Source organism: Lissotriton helveticus, chromosome 10 (assembly GCF_964261635.1).
Source record: "Lissotriton helveticus chromosome 10, aLisHel1.1, whole genome shotgun sequence".
Lineage (NCBI taxonomy): Eukaryota > Metazoa > Chordata > Amphibia > Caudata > Salamandridae > Lissotriton > Lissotriton helveticus.
In genome coordinates, this window is record NC_136071.1 from 1,061,306,370 (window position 1) to 1,061,324,157 (window position 17,788).

General features: G+C 45.9%; 1 protein-coding gene across 4 annotated transcripts in view; it reads left to right on the forward strand.

Moving 5' to 3' along the window:
* The window catches only part of LRRC72 (leucine rich repeat containing 72), a 167,115-nt gene that overhangs the window by 65,010 nt on the left and 84,317 nt on the right, over window positions 1-17,788 (forward strand). The gene's annotated exons all lie outside the window — the stretch shown is intronic.

A 17,788-nucleotide genomic window follows, 5' to 3' on the forward strand; every position in this document is an offset into this window, starting at 1 on the left:
GAATCAGAAAAGGGGGTGGTGATGGACAGAGCATCTGAGTTAAACAGAACACTCATACCCAGTCAAAAGATCAGGGCTTGATCCATCACCGTTTTTTAGCTCACCGCACCATCCCAGCTCAGAACCTGGCTATATGCAAATTAGTCTGACCCTGGCCCAGTGCATCATGGGAACAGGGCAGACCAAACTACCAAGCCAATTCTTTACTGGAAAGGAAACAAGCTTCCGGGGACCGGTTTCTGGCATTGCAGCCGTCTTCGGCCCGGCTTGCTTGAATCCTGATGGTGCAGTGAGCAAGGGACTCATGTCTGAGCATACCCTGCCACTCCTATAGTTGCCAAAACGATTCAGAAAAGGGGGTGGTGATGGACAGAGCATCTGAGTTAAACAGAACACTCATACCCAGTCAAAAGATCAGGGCTTGATCCATCACCGTTTTTTAACTCACTGCACCATCCCAGCTCAGAACCTGGCTATATGCAAATTAGTCTGACCCTGGCCCAGTGCATCATGGGAACAGGGCAGACCAAACTACCAAGCCAATTCTTTACTGAAAAGGAAACAATCTTCCGGGGACCGGTTTCTGGCATTGCAGCCGTCTTCGGCCCGGCTTGCTTGAATCCTGATGGTGCAGTGAGCAAGGGACTCGTGTCTGAGCATACCCTGCCACTCCTAGAGTGGCCAAAACGATTCAGAAAAGGGGGTGGTGATGGACAGAGCATCTGAGTTAAACAGAACACTCATACCCAGTCAAAAGATCAGGGCTTGATCCATCACCGTTTTTTAGCTCACTGCACCATCCCAGCTCAGAACCTGGCTATATGCAAATTAGTCTGACCCTGGCCCAGTGCATCATGGGAACAGGGCAGACCAAACTACCAAGCCAATTCTTTACTGGAAAGGAAACAAGCTTCCGGGCACCGGTTTCTGGCATTTCAGCCGTCTTCGGCCCGGCTTGCTTGAATCCTGATGGTGCAGTGAGCAAGGGACTCATGTTTCCTTTCCAGTAAAGAATTGGCTTGGTAGTTTGGTCTGCCCTGTTCCCATGATGCACTGGGCCAGGGACAGACTAATTTGCATGTAGCCAGGTTCTGAACTGGGATGGTGCAGTGAGCTAAAAAACGGTGATGGATCAAGCCCTGATCTTTTGACTGGGTAGGAGTGTTCTGCTTAATTCAGATACTCTGTCCATCACCACCCCCCTTTTTGAATCGTTTTGGCCACCACAAGTGTGGAAGGGTATGCTCCGATGTGAGTCCCTTGCTCACTGCACCATCAGGATTCAAGCAAGCCGGGCCGAAGACGGCTGTAATGCCAGAAACCGGTTCCCGGAAGCTTGTTTCCTTTCCAGTAAAGAATTGGCTTGGAAGTTTGGTCTGCCCTGTTCCCATGATGCACTGGGCCAGGGACAGACTAATTTGCATGTAGCCAGGTTCTGAACTGGGATGGTGCAGTGAGCTAAAAAACGGTGATGGATCAAGCCCTGATCTTTTGACTGGGTTGGAGTGTTCTGCTTAATTCAGATACTCTGTCCATCACCACCCCCCTTTTTGAATCGTTTTGGCCACCACAAGTGTGGAAGGGTTTGCTCAGATGTGAGTCCCTTGCTCACTGCACCATCAGGATTCAAGCAAGCCGGGCCGAAGACGGCTGTAATGCCAGAAACCGGTCCCCGGAAGCTTGTTTCCTTTCCAGTAAAGAATTGGCTTGGTAGTTTGGTCTGCCCTGTTCCCATGATGCACTGGGCCAGGGACAGACTAATTTGCATGTAGCCAGGTTCTGAACTGGGATGGTGCAGTGAGCTAAAAAACGGTGATGGATCAAGCCCTGATCTTTTGACTGGGTAGGAGTGTTCTGCTTAATTCAGATACTCTGTCCATCACCACCCCCCTTTTTGAATCGTTTTGGCCACCACAAATGTGGAAGGGTATGCTCAGATGTGAGTCCCTTGCTCACTGCACCATCAGGATTCAAGCAAGCCGGGTCGAAGACGGCTGTAATGCCAGAAACCGGTCCCCGGAAGCTTGTTTCCTTTCCAGTAAAGAATTGGCTTGGTAGTTTGGTCTGCCCTGTTCCCATGATGCACTGGGCCAGGGACAGACTAATTTGCATGTAGCCAGGTTCTGAACTGGGATGGTGCAGTGAGCTAAAAAACGGTGATGGATCAAGCCCTGATCTTTTGACTGGGTAGGAGTGTTCTGCTTAATTCAGATACTCTGTCCATCACCACCCCCTTTTTCAATCGTTTTGGCCACCACAAGTGTGGAAGGGTATGTTCAGATGTGAGTCCCTTGCTCACTGCACCATCAGGATTCAAGCAAGCCAGGCTGAAGATGGCTGTAATGCCAGAAACCGGTCCCCGGAAGCTTGTTTCCTTTCCAGTAAAGAATTGGCTTGGTAGTTTGGTCTGCCCTGTTCCCATGATGCACTGGGCCAGGGACAGACTAATTTGCTTGTGGCCAGGTTCTGAACTGGGATGGTACAGTGAGCTAAAAAACGGTGATGGATCAAGCCCTGATCTTTTGACTGGGTAGGAGTGTTCTGCTTAATTCAGATACTCTGTCCATCACCACCCCCCTTTTTGAATCACATATCCTTTTCAGCTTTCTATTAGTACTCATAAAGAAGTTTGTGGAATAAATCAACCTCTGCCTCTTCCTTTGATTGACTTTCAGGAAGATTCTGCACTGCTTAGGTAGGTATGAATGGTATTGTCTCCAAGAGATTAAATACAAAACATTGTGTCAGGAGAGGCAGTATCGTATCCCTCAGGCTATTTATTGTATTGTGCACTAATGAATAGAGTCGTCCCTAAATGAATAATGTGCACAGACCTGGTCACGTCCCCTTTATCACAAACACACAGAAGACAATGTGTTCGCCCGTCTGACTTCACTAGTGAAATAATTAGGATGATAATGGGAAGATTCAAGTATATCTTGTCTAGGGGTGATGTTGCAGACTGCAGCATCGGGACACCTCCGGAACTGAATAAGACTTTTAGGCTCTTTAGGAAAAATTACATTTTGCAGTTGGAGTGCCTCCCTGTTACCAGATTCAAAGGCCACTAGAGCCCTTTCTTTGTCCTCTGCCGCCATCTAGTAGTGCAGGCTTGACCTTGTCTAGTGGAAGCAGCGATCTCGGTAGATCTGTGTTTGAATCCTGGCTTCACCACTTAAATAAAGTGTGGTCTCATACACATAACTTTGTCTCCTTTCCTTGCACGTTCGGTTTCCTTCTCTTATTGGGATCACCTAGAGACAATTCTGGAGTGAGTGTTCAATATATTAGAGAATGAATTGCTTGTGAATGTTTTTAAAACTTTATTTCGGTTTCTCCTGTCTTTCATTCTTGATGCCTAAAGAAACTGTGACATCATTATAAACTGCCCTTTTTCACCTCCCAGACGTCTAAGGTCTTATCTCACCAACGTTCCTGAAAACATTGATGCTTGTCTGTTGTGACAGCCACTTTCCACAGGAATTTCTAGGATTGCCTTCTATATCCCTTTACGGAATGTAGTACTCAATGGCTATCCACTCTTGAGTCTAAGGCTGAGACCTCATCAGAACACTGTGTATTCTTAAACAGGTTTGGCACCTGTTACCTTACTCTAGTCCTCTCGATTTGCTTATGAAATTAAATCCCAAAAGGAGATGGTAAAAGTTACAACCCTACAATTTGTTCCAAGGATATCTTTCCCAGAGAGGAATTAGTTCTTACAGTGGCCAGAGGCAACTACAGCCATAGCGTTTTCCTATATTAAACCATTTACCTTTTTCCAGAATTCCATTAGAGGCAGTATTGATGGAGAGCAAAAACAAGCGAACATCTTCACGTGTGTCGAACATGCTCCGTTTTGGGTAATGATGTGTTTAGCCCTTGGTATACGCAGATTTTGTACACAACTATTATGGGATATCGCTTTCTTAACGTACTAAGGCACTTTTCCTGGAATGATTTAAAGACATTAGGCAGAACTTTGAATGTAATCCTTCGGTCGGCAGGGAGCCATTGGAGTTCTATAATTGCTGGAGTTGAATGGTCTTATTTTGTTAGATGTATTCAGAGCCCAGCAGTTGTGTGCTGAATTCTCTGGAGTTTCCGAACGTCGTTATTTAAACCCCCATGCTCTAAGTTTGACTGTGGAGCTGCTCTTGCATTTCCAATTATGTGGTTCAGCTGGTGTATTGAAGACTCTTCTAAGCATCATGATATAACAAGCATTTACAATGCAACGGTTTCGCCTTTGTAAAAGTTAGAGCTATTGGCATTGTAAATGACCATTTTTATTTATGTGTTGGTTTTGAAAACCGATAAATAAATGTCATTGTCATTTACAATGCCAATAGCTTAATCTCTCGCAAATGCGAGACCTATTGCATTTGCACCCACACGCACACACACAGAGAGCCACATACACACACAGAGCCACCCACACACACACACAGAGCCACCCACACACAGAGCCACCCACACACAGAGATAAATGTAACTCTACAAAGCAGAACCACGCTTTTTTGTAGCGCAAAGTTCAGGAAACGACTGTTCAAATTTACATTAACCCAATAATAAGGACCTGCAATTTTAGTGTAGTTCCATTCGGCCTTTTTTTGCTATAGTGGTGAACACAAATTTGTATGAGACAAGTGCAAGTGTTCTCTAACTCTCTCTCTTGTGTGCTTCTCCACCGGTGCCAAATACCCAACCCACACTCTCTTCCACAATGCAGTCATGTGCTTTGCCTCATATATTAGGTAATGCTCACTCATGTGCTGCTTACCATCCAGCCCCCCCACACGACCAACTCTACCCCACCCACTCCTCCACAGCTACCAACACTCGCAAGCATTTTCTTTTTGTAATCTGTTGCGCCAGACTGCTGCCATTTGCTGCTGGACACTCGGGAAGGAACTTTCACAAACTTAACATTTCAATTTTAAGACAAATTTAAGTGGTGCCCTCCATCTTATATACATCAAGTAAAAAGAAAAAGCAAATGGCAATTGCGTCCTTCTATAGGCGTGTGCAGTGAAACATGACCATACCTATGCCATAATGCAAGCACAACCACGTTTCACAACATATACGAAGACATACAGATTATTCAACTGACAACATTGGCTGCGTCATTACTTTTTTTTTTTTTTACTAAACCCTATACAATACTGTGCAGCCAATGATCAACATGAAACAAACTGCCTAAATGTAAATCCCACTATGACTCACGGACAGAATCCAACATTCACCCCATTCCCAGTAGTCTAAAACTGAGGTGACCCTGAACCACATCTTACCGGGGTCAGCAGCTCTGGAGTGGAGATGGGGGAACAGTCACTGTTGAGCTTTATGCCACTTCCCAGGTCAAAATCACAGATCTTTACTGGAGACATCTGAAGAGGTAATGCAAGGAGAGAGATCAATTAACAGCTGCATCCAGTCAGCCATGCTCATGTAGCTACAAGGGACGGACTGAAGAGCAGAGTAGCTTTTATATAGATTATAACGTTCAAGGCGCTACCTCATTTGTCTACTTGGACCCTGATTCTAGTTCGAGAGCCTAGCATTACACACATTTAAAATGACTCTTGTTTTGTGTATTGAATTAGCCTGAGACCAACTGCCTCTCCCCAACAATAGCGAACGCACTACTATTGTCCATATTGTGATGTACAGTTGACCTGTTTTCAAGCTTGTATTTTTAAACTGAGGCAAAGCCATTTCAATTGAGCTGGGAAGCTGGTTTTAGGACTCTAGCCGGGCTTCCACAAATGAAAGCGTGAGCCTGTAGGCTGCTTTGAGACGGCAGAGTATGCTGCATTTATACTGGCGCTGTAGGAATAGTGGCTTTCAGCGAACAACAAAGGTCTTGGGCCCAACTCTGCTCACTTGTCTAACCATCTTCCTGCGAGTCCTCTTTTCACTCACCTGCTGTGGACTTTCGCAGAGAATGTTTTCTGGCTTCAAATCTCGGTGGGCTATTCCTGCAACAAGAACACAAGGCAGAGTTACAGCTGAACATTCCTAACAAACCTAGACAGAATGGGGTCGAAATCTCCAAACTTTGTATCTGACATTCTATACTATAAATTAAGTGAAAACCCCCTGGGATGAGGAGGGAGAGATGGATTGATGTACAGGCTAGGTTACTGCATGGAACTGGGGACTCCCCCCTTGAGCAATGCGGAGAAAAGCAGAAATCCCAGCAACACCAAGGGGACGGTGGAAGAGCAAAGGCAGCATGGGGCAATGTGCCCCCTTAACATTAAATACCTTTATTGTGCAAGAAATCGAGGGCGCTGGCGATGTCCTGCACCACCACGCTGGCCTCTTTCTCGTTAAAATGCCGCCTCCGATGGATGTGAGTCAGAATCGATCCTAGAAAGGCATAAAGAGGGGAAACAAGGTGTAAGGTTTGATTGGAATGAATGGTGCATACAACTCGCACTACTAGTAACCAGACTGAAACCGAGATGGCGGCACTGACCTCCACACATCTTCTCGAACACTAGGTAGAACTTGTCCTCCTCCTCGAAGAACTCTATCAGCTCCAGGACGTTCCTAAGAGAAGAGAGAGAAGGAAGCGGGTCACCTCTCACCCTGCAGCAGCCCGCCCCCATCCTTCCCCGTGCTTGGAGCCCGGTTAGTATACCTGTGTCCCTGGCACTGGTACAGCATCTCCACCTCCCTGAACACTCGGTTGCGGCTGTGCCCGTGCTGCTTCTCGATGATCTGCAAGGGATTACAAACATGGGTGAGCTTCAGAGCGAGTCTGCCCACCTTCAAACCTTCATACACTTGGAGCCTGTTACACAACATGCTTGGCCGGCATTGCCATTAGTTTTTCCCAATCTAGCATTCCCTGCCTCTCCCATCTCTCTCACTGACCCTGTAAACGTTTAACACTTGCCCACAGGATGACTAGCCAGGCCTGCCCGGATGGGAGCCTGAGCCTTGCAGAACTTGGCAACAGCACCTTTGCTAAACATTTACTCTCGTAGCCGGTCTAAGATCAAAACAATCTTCAGAGACAAACAGCAAGTGGGGCCGAAGCTTATCAGAGCTTGAGAGACGCCAACATCCAGGAGCGAAGGCCTCTGTACGTGGAGTTTTGGATTAAGCACTGACTGCTGTGCAATGCATGCACGGGAATAACCCTAGGCGGCACCTCGGGCGGTAGGACCCTGTGACACGATTTGGAGCCCGTCGCTCCTTATACGAGCAGCCCTATTGTGCACGAGGCTCCGGGAGGACGCCTTACCCTGTGGTGTGTAGGGCTCGCCAGGACGCAGCGTGTTGGTGATGTCGGCAAGGCTCAGGCGCCTGGAGCTCTAGTGTGTGTACAAGCCTCCGACCAGGCGCTATATATCACGTGTGCGCACAGGCCCCATCCTATAGTTTTGCAAAAGCTAGACTCAAGTATTGACTTTCTTGTGGACAAAGCACCCCCTCCACCCCACCCTCTCCACAGCAGTGACTGCCAGCACATGGTATCAGCAGCCTTTCCGCAACTGAAGGAATGCAGGGGGAAGGGCGATCCCTTCTCAAACACTGTTTATTTGTCTCCCTTTCTCTCCCTCTCAGGCTGGCTCTGCTCCAGTTACGGGGTGGGGGCGCTCACTCATGGCTCGCGCCAGCTCCTGCCCCCGCCATCACTGCATTCACAGGCTTCACCCCACCTATGGAGCTGAGCCTCATAAACCCGACTTTCATGTACACCGGCTCGGAAGAAGTTCACGTTGAGGCGTCGTGGTTCGGTTCCCCAGCTCTAGCAGCACTGGGGGCGCCACTCATCTCTCCTCTTGAAGTTGGTACATATCTGTTGGCAGGCGGAAAAACACAACTAGATGAAGGCAAAGAAAAGGACGGCGAACAGTGCGTGTCTGCCAGGCAGCCTGTCTAGAATATGGCACAACAGTTAATCGAATCAAAGCCGTATGGAGCCAACGATAGCTGGGCACAGAAAGAACGTGCGTGAGGTTTCCACCGGCCGGAGACATGGACAGCGGGGGGGGGGGGGGGGCGGAACGGGCACACGGACAGCGGGAGGGGGGGCGGGAACGGACAGCAGGAGGGGGGGGCCGGATAAGTTTAAGAAAAGCGCTTAGCGTCTCCCGCGAGCTGAGGAGCGCTTGTTTGTGTTGCAGCAGGGGCTGAAATCACTCTCCACCGGGCGCCATCTTCAAAGAAATGCCCAAACAAACCTAAACAAACAAAAAAAAAAAACACCCCCCACCACCGCAATGACGTTGTCAAAGGGGCAGGATGAGAAAAAATCGCCGGGAACGCCCACCAATCGCCTCACTGAAAGACGGACGCCTCTCTCTTCCAATGGCTAGCCTCCATTTATGGAGCTAGCCAATGGGAAACAGAGGCGGGACAAACATCCATACTGTAACTCAAAAGATTTCGCCCTGCGCCGAAAAGCTGCGCGGCGCAGCTTTTCGCCAGGTCGAAACCTAAAAAGGACTATTTTCTTACTCTGTTGCAATGTTTTAGCTGAAGGAAAGCTATCAGCCAAAACAAACAAACTTTGTTAATGTTCGTATTGGATTACGGGAGGCACACCCCACTCTACTGAACGATCAAACAATAAGGATGCCTCTTCTGTGTGACTCCCTAATATAATCTTTATTTTGGAACCATTTATCAAAGAAAATTCACTTTATTTTAGAAGTAGATATGTCTTTGGCATTTTCAGATCGTGGCGTTCTGCTCTTGGTTGTTTTTAGTTAGATGTTAGATGTGAATTTGCATATCAACAAGCACACTTCTGAAACAATGACATCCAACAACATATGCATGCAAATGGTGGTAAGTCGTAGCAAAAGGGCTGAGCATTATGGAACACCTCTTCTCAGGGACTTGAATCAAGAAGCGGCTTTGCAGAAACTCACTTGTTGACTTTTTCCCCATAAGGAAGGACTGTGTCCATTCTATCAGTGCCCTTCCTTCTTCTTCTGCTTCTACATGCCAAATCCCTAAAAAACAACAAAGGAGACAGACTGTTCCTGCTTTTGGACAGACACACACTTTTAATGAGATCAAGAACAGAGACCATCCTTTTCAACAGATTCGTCTTACAGTCGCGGCATTCCAGCTCAACCCATCTTGATTCAAGCTGTACAAAACATTTGAAACAAATTGTGATTTTGTCATTTTTTTTATTTTGGACAGTCTTTTTTATTGAGATTCAGAAAGTAGAGATCCGCTCTACTACAATGTGGTCTAACTTCATGTTATAATAACAACATGAAAAAAAGACAAAGGGAAATAAAATAATAAAACTATGTAACATTATCTGATCATTAATAAGTCATACAACCAACACTAAATTGCGCTTCTCTCCGAGTAGACGTGACACACTTTAATATACTGTATACTATACCAAACGTTTACAAAATATTCTCCTCTGTCTTTCTATTAACCCCCTACCTTCTCCTCAAGTGTCACATGGGGCCAATTATTCTTTATCAAGGCCTCCGTTCAATAATATCAGCTGATTGTGAACAAGCAAGCTCTTATCTGCTATACTTACTGTCAGTTTTCTTATTAGTATCGCTATGGATCAGTATGTCTTGTTCACATAATTGGCTTTATACTACCAGTTACAGGATTACCTTCCTTGGAATCCGTTCTTCCCAATCTGCAAAAGTAACATATGATGACTAGCCACGTCCATTCTGTTTTGATCTATTCCATCCTGATTCTAATAACCAGTTTCATATTTGTTCAAATTTGTCTATTTGATCGTTAATCGTGTAAAAAATCTTCTCACATGAGGCTATCCAACACATTGCCGCCATCTTTTCTTCTAGTATTGGCACAGACACAGTACACCATTCTTTGAAGATTTATATCTTAGCTATTAGTAATGCTGTAGTTAGCCATCTGTTACTGTGGTTATTCAATCTTATTATCTCAGACATATCATGCAAAATGGACATATGTGCTCATGACTGTATACATAATCCGATTGTACCTCTCAATGGGTCTGTCTGCCTGTCCAATAAACTCGTATGATTGCTCAATGCCAGAATTATGCAGGTTATCACATCCTGCTTGGTTTCATCTCCAACTCTGGGTGTATGGTCACAGTCTTGCTCTCTGTAGTTTTATGGGAGACCAATGCCAATCGTTAAAGATTTTAGATGATAGAAATAAGAGTGTCCCTAACCTGTGCGTGTTCAGCAAGGCAGATCAGTCATCTTTATAGTAGTCTCTTCCCCGTAGTCTTTGCCAATATATTTTTTAGCTTTCCACTGTGGAGGGCAGAACATATGTTGGATTATTAGGTCATAAAGGGGAAGTAGTATTCCTTATAATGCCCCCTGCCTTTGAGATACGTTGTCAAATGTGACATATACAATGTGTCTTGTCCAGTGCCAATAGTTCGTTCAAGCAATGGGTAAGTTGCTTTTATTCCTATGCACAGATATCATTTAGTCTGAATTCCACTCTAAGGGTATGAATGATTTCAGACTTTGGTCAACATATACTTGTTCTAAATGTTTCACTTTCTTGGTTATCTGACAACAGAGGTCTAAAGTCATTCAAGACGCTCAGAGCAGACTTTAGACTAAATGTCACCTGCAGAATTGTCTTATAAATGAGATGGGGTAGCATGCTATATACATATTTGCAGCATGGTATCACTGACATCTTCATCACGTACAAACACACCCCAAAAAAGAGAGAGGTACAGCTATTCCCAATCTATGAAATCATTTTGTGTTCTCAGTGAATATCCGCATACATTGGCCTTGATGGTTACACAGGACATTGGTAGTGCATCACTCTTGTCCTATTTGAGCCAATATCCGGAAAACTTCACAGATCAAGTAGATCATTGCTGGTAAGAATGTGTCCTTGCTGGTGTCAGTAAAATATTATCCGCATACAAAAAAACTTCACTTGACCCACTGGCATAGTGATTCCTACTATCTCCGTTGATATGCATGTGACCACTGAGAGAGGTCCAAGTGGTAAGAGGAAGAACTAGGGAGACAGTGGGGACATCCCTGCCGCACCCCTCATGATTGCAAACTGTGTATGGAGACAGGCTCCACAACTGAACTGGGCTTCCAGCTTTTCACACAGCCATTTCACTTTTGAACTAAAGCCTTCGCCTTGAAGCACTCTGTGAAGGGTGCTAAATAAGTATCGCCATTCAATGCGGTCAAATGTCTTTCCGTGTCTAAACATAAGGCGAGGGCTTCCATTCATGACTCACGGGATGACCATAACAAATGGACTAAAAAACATTTTGCAGCTTGATTGGTCAAGTTTTGGTTGAGATTTTTATGCCAATATTAATTAAAGATATCGGCGTGTAGTTTCTGCATTAAACGACGTCTTACCCCTTATTGGAAGTCAAAGAAATAATAGCTTTATTGGTGACATGGCCTAGGGTCACTGTAGTTTCAACTTTGTTATAGGCTGCTCATAACATCGGAGGTAATAGTGGTAAGCCTATTTTTATAAAACTCTCTTAATGACCCATCACTATCCAGAGATTTTTAGATAGCTAATTCTTTATTAACTTCCTGAATTTCGTATAGGGTTATTTCACCCTCTAGGTGTGATCTACCTTCTGTTGACATTGATATTATCTGTGAAGGTTTTAAGAAATTCTCTTCAGCTGTCACCGTGTCTTCCACCCATGCTACATAAACCTTAATAAAAGGATGCTATCTCTTAATGTTATGTTATGTTAGGTGCATTTTTATAGCGCACGACTCACCCGGGGGCATCTCGTGCTTACTTAGTGATAGGGCTGATGGAGGAAGTCAGAGTCAGAGTGATACATGTATTCAAAACAGAAAGGCTTTTAATTGTTTTCTGAAGATGTTATAAGAGGTACATTCGCGCAGGGCAATGGGCAGTTGGTTCCAGTAGCGTGGGGCAAGGTACGAGAAAGCCTTTCCACCAGTGCGACAGAGACGTATTCGGAGAACCTTTAGGAGCGCTAAGGAATTTGATCAGAGATTACGATCAGATACCTGTTTGATGAACTTCTTTTGGAGATAGTAGGGGCCTTTGCCATTTAAGGCATTGTAGGTCAGGCAGCAGATCTTAAAGTTAGATCGCTTCCTCACTGGTAGCCAATGAAGCTCTCTCAGTAAAGAGCCTGAAGGAGAGCCCGCCGGACGATTCAGAATCATTCTTGCTGCAGTATATTGAATCACTTGCAATTTGGCGAGCAGCGTCTCACCTACTTCAGCCAACAGTGCATTTCCGTAGTCCAGGCGACTAATCACCATAGCCAGGACCAGGGTTCTGCAATGTTTAATAGGCAGATAGGGCAGAATCTTGCGTAGGAGACATAAGCTATAATAGCAGGAGCTGGTGATGGCCGCATTATGATCTTTCAAGGATAATGTATGATCAAGTTTTAGTCCCAGATTTTTCACAGATTGTTTTGGAGAGGGGGCAACTCCCAGCTGGGATGGCCACCAATCATCCGTCCAGATGGTTGATGTTTTCCCCATTAGCATAACCTCGGTCTTACTTGGTTTCAACTGAAGACAGTTCTCAGTCATCCAGTTTGAGATGGCGAGCATGCCTGCCAAGAAACGGATTTTCTCAGTTTCTATCTTAGAATCAATTGTAAATATAAACTGAGTGTCGTCAGCATATGAAATTATCTCCAACCCTAATGGTTCTACAATTTTTCCCAAAGGGGCCATATAAACATTAAATAATGTTGGGCTAAGGCAGGAGCCCTGGGGTACGCCCTTGTCCAAGCAAGTTTTCTCTGAGTAATAGGGCCCTAGCGTAATTGTTTGATGTCTATCAGACAAAAAGTTCTGCAGCCATTTTAGGGCTGTTCCTTGAATATCACAGGAATATAGTCTCTCCACGAGCTTTGAGTGTGAGATGGTGTCAAATGCCGCGGAGAGATCCAGGAGGATCAGGACTACTGATCCTCTGGCGTCCATTACCTGCCTCAGGGAGTCAGTCACTGCCAGGATAGCGGTTTTAGTGCTAAAGCCTGGACAAAACCCTGATTGTGATGGATCTAGGAGGTTACTGGACTCAAGATAAGAGCTTAGCTGCCTGTTTATTGCCGTTTCCAATTGTTTACCCAGCCAGGGTAACAAGGATATTGGTCGGAAATTGCTGAGTGCCTGAGGGTCTGTGGTTGTTGTTTTTTAATATAGGTCGTACATATGCTTCCTTCCATGGGGTGGGGATTAAGCCTGATTGAATTGAGCAGTTAAAATATTTTTGAACTTCAGAAGCACAGCTAGGGGTTAGAAGGGCTATTATTCTGTGGGGGGCAGGGGTCGCAAGGCGAGCCAGATTTAGCAGAGGATAGTAAATTGATAACCTCATCTAACGTAATCGGTTCGAACTGCTCGAGGATGCTAGCTGTCAGTGTATCCAATTCTCCTGATCTAATGGGAAGTTCAGAATTCTGGGACTTGGTAGTTGTAAAGTTGGCATATATCTGGTCAATTTTATCATGGAAGTAGGTTGCTAATGAGTCGCATAGTTCTTGCGTTTCCATCGGGGATTGTCTACAAGCTTGGGGTGACACAAAGTCCTTAACTGTGTTGAACAGGGCTTTAGATGAATTACCGGCCTGGTCAATTTGGTTCATAATAAAGGTTTGCCTAGCCATTTTTATATTCTGATGGTATCTGAACAGAGATAGTTCGTATGCCTGTCTGTCCAGTGAATCTTTACTGATTCTCCATCGTCTCTCCAATGTCTTACACTTGGATTTCTCAATTTTAAGTTCTGATGTGTACCATGGGGCTGATTGTCGCTGCTGAACTGGGCTGTATTTTTTGGGGGGTGTTAGACCTGACATCATTGGCGTGAGTCTCCCTTCCATTTTTAACGGATTGCCTCCTCTGTTTTGACATATTTTTGCTGGTTGTATGTTTTGGGCACTGTGCCACTGCTAATCAGTGCCACAGTGCAAGTGCTCCCTATGTTAAATTGAGATACTTATTGGATTCCATGATTGGCTTATTTGATCTACTGTCAGCCCCTACTACAGTGCACCAGGTGTGCCCAGGGCTTGTAGAGCAAATGCTGCTGGTGGGCTTGCAGCACTGGTTGTGCCACCCACAGAAGCAACTTGTAAAGTGTGTCTCAGGCCTGCCATTGCAAGGCCTGTGCGTAGTCTATGACTACCATGTCGACTTGGCCAAGTGCACCCACTTGCCAGTCTCTAAACCTTCCCTTTGCTTCATATTAGACACCCCTATGGTAGGCCCAAGGGCAGGGTGCATTGTAAGTATAAGGTAGGACATACTCTGATGTGTGTAGTATGTTCTAGTAGTGAATGACAGCCATTTTCGTTTTTCACTATTGAAGGCTACCTGTTCTCATAGATTAGAATGGCAGTGAAGATTGTTACATCCCTACAATCCTAACTGACTCAGGGAACATGGTAGAAATTCGAGTTTAGTATGCCTGAACTCAGAATAATAAAATACATCTTTTAGTAAAGTTTATTTTAATATTCTGTGTTTGCAAATACCACATTTAGAAAGTAGGTATTTGCTTGCCTAACCATTTGAGCCCACCTCTGCTGACTTGTGTATTCCTTGTCTGGGTTTGTGTGTGACAGGGCTGGGACAGCCCAGTGGTGATTAGGGAGATTTACATCCAGATGGGAGGGGGAGAGTGCACCTGGGACCTGAATAGGGCTGGGCCTTCCCTCCACAATGCTGGCTCCACCCCCTGTGGCTTGTCTGATGTCTCTGCCCTGCACAGTGAAAGGAGAAGGGGAATCTTGTTAACAGATTACTCCAGATCTGCATCTTCCCTCCCCTGTGCTGGCTCCACCTCCTGTGGGGCGTCTGATGTTTCTGCCCTGCACAGTGAAAGGAAGAGAAGAGTCATGTAAACACAGTGCTCAGGAACTGGTTTAAACTAGGCAGAGGCCTCTCTGCCTTCAGAGAACAAAGGATTTTTGGTATAAATATTGGGACCCAGTTCCACAGACTTTAGATCACTTCTGGAACAAGAAACCTTTCTTACCAAGGAGAAGAACCAAGGAAGCTGCAGGAGTTTGGACTGCCCCTCTGCCAGTGTGCTGTTTGCTGGGTTGGCCTGCAGTGGTTGTTTCATTGCCAAGGGAAAGGAGAAGGAACTTTGTAAGGACTTTCATCTACAGAATATTCTCCAAGGGCTTGAACTGTGCTTGCCTCCTGCTGAAGTCTCAGGGCCAAAAGACTTCACCTCCAGCTCCCTCCTGAATTTCCTTGCTGGGAATTCTGACTCCAGTCACTTGCGTGCCGCTGGGAGCTGGAAGCGCGACGCATCGAGAAGAAGCGTGTCGCCGCCGCAGCTGAAATCATCGCAACGCCGGAGAAGCGAGAGTTCGTCGCATCTCCCTAGAAGCGTGTGTTCGTCGAAGCTGTCTGCTGTCGCATCGCCGGAGAAGCGCGACGCATCGAGAGAGCTGTCATCACATCGCCGGAGAAGCGCATCGCAGGGCCTGCCAGGGCGTCATCGCATCGTCATCGCATCGCCGCATCAAGGGCGCCATCTTCTCGCATCGCAACTGGATCATCGCATTGGCATCGCATTGCATCAAGGCACCATCTTGCGCACCGCAACAGGTCTACGCATCACCTGCGCACCGGTAAGGCTCACGACGAGTCCCCTACTCTGCGCAAACATTGAGGAAGGACGCAACCGTTCCCCCGGGTCACGGAACCGACGCATCTCCCCTTTTGCGAGCCTTTTGTTCACTTTGCGTGCCGCATCCAAGAACTTTGTTGAGAACTTTGTCGCATTTACCATCAACTTGAATTAAGAGACTTTTATCATCTTTTAAGTAACCTTTAGTATAGTATTGTGGATTTTTGTCGTTTGTGGTCTTGTGTTTAAGCCTATATAAAGAATACCTATTTTTATAAAACCTGTGTTGTGTCCATCTGTAGTGGTATCACTGTATTACTGTGTATATTCACAAATGCTTAACACACTGCCTCTGAGATAAGCCTGTCTGCTCGTGCCAAGCTACCAAGGGGGTGAGCAGGGGTTATTAAAGAGAGTAATCCCCTTATCCTGACTTAGACGTAAGGGTCCCTGTTTGAACAAAGGTGATAACCATTGCCAACTAGAGACCCTCAGATCTAACAGGGGGGATTATGGAATCTAGTGCGGTCACTAAAGCGCAGTTAAAACCTTCCAGCATCCCCGATACATCAGAGCCAACTGAAACGCTCTCCGATGTATATGGGCGAAATACCTCCTTAAAAGTTTCCAGGGATAGGTTATTCCATGTCTGCGTAGCTCCTTTTTTCGACCTGCATTTCCTGCTAGAATCTTAGTGGACTGAGATTGGATGGAAAACATGACCATGGAGTGGTCAGTCCATGTTAAGGGATAAGGAGAGTAACAGATCAGGTGGTCTATATTAGTAAAGATTAAGTCCAGGGCATGTCCAGCCCGATTTGTAGAGCCAGTGACCCTTTGAGAGAGTCCAGTTAGATTAAAGCTAGCTATGAGTTTGTTGACTTCAGGATTAGAGAGATCATGAAAGTTAAAGTCCCCCAGCAGTATAAATTTGCTCGAAGCTAAGACTTGCATGGCAATCTGCTCAATCAAATTATTGGAAAAATTGGCTCTAGGTCCTGGAGGCCGATAGATCAGCGCTCCATTCCAACTATCCGTGGGAGACATGGTTATTTTAAAGATGCCCAGTTCCAGGCTGTCATTACTTAGGGTAGAAGTCCATTGGACCTTGAGGTGATTTTTTAAAGGTATAGCAATGCTGCCCCCCGTTTTTCCATCCCTATCTAGATGAATACATTTATAGCCATCCAGGATGGTAGGTTAATCTGTGGGCAGTTGGTGAGATTTAACCAGGTTTCAGTGAAAAAACAGAGCTCTAGGGAGTGTGTAGTAATCATATCCCATATTTCAATGGGGTGTTTAAACAGAGATCTAACATTGCATAGGATATACTTGGGGCTGGTATTGTCTTGATCGGATTCATTTTTATGATGCTAGACATGATCAGATCTCTTTGAAAGAAGCAGGTCCTGCACGCCACCGGCCCTTGCAGGACTGTTGGGAACTTTCTAGGGCAGCATACATTGGCAGAGTGTTTGGTTAATTCCCTAGTTCTAATGTCTAACAGGGTTTTGGCCGAATAGATTAATCGGTTTGTGGTAGTGGTGCTTACCCTAATATGTGCAGCATTCCCTGCCCCTGGGCCCGTTCGGGCGCGGACGGGCGCAGACGGGCTTGCCTTTGGTGCGCCTTCAGCACAACAGCGGCGTGCCCGCTGCGCCCCTTTGCTGCACGTGCACTCTATCACGGACATTTTTGCAGTGGGGGCAAAAGAACTAGCCCACTACCTGATTGCTAGCCCCAAGATGGCAGCCACTTCAACCGACAGTCTCCGTTGCAGGCAAATTACCCCCCGGGTCAGCACCTACTCGGCAGTTGGGTGAGTGCGTAAGATGGCAGAGTGCAAGTTTAAAAATAAAGCAAGTGCTATTTAAAACAAGGCGCGAGTGCGAGTGCAAGTGAATTCTATTTGACTCCCGGCTTCCGCCTCAGGAATCGCTAAGTACTGCGCGTGCGCTCTATCGCGGACTTTTATGCAGTGAGGGCAAAAGAACTAGCCCGCTACCTGATTGCTAGCCTCAAGATGGCGGCCACTTCAAACGGCAGTCTCCGTTGCAGCCAACTTACCCCCCGGTCAGCACCTACTCGGCTGTTGGGTGAGTGCGTAAGATGGCAGAGTGCAAGTTTAAAAATAAAGCAAGTGCTATTTAAAACGAGGCATGAGTGCAAGTGAATTCGATTT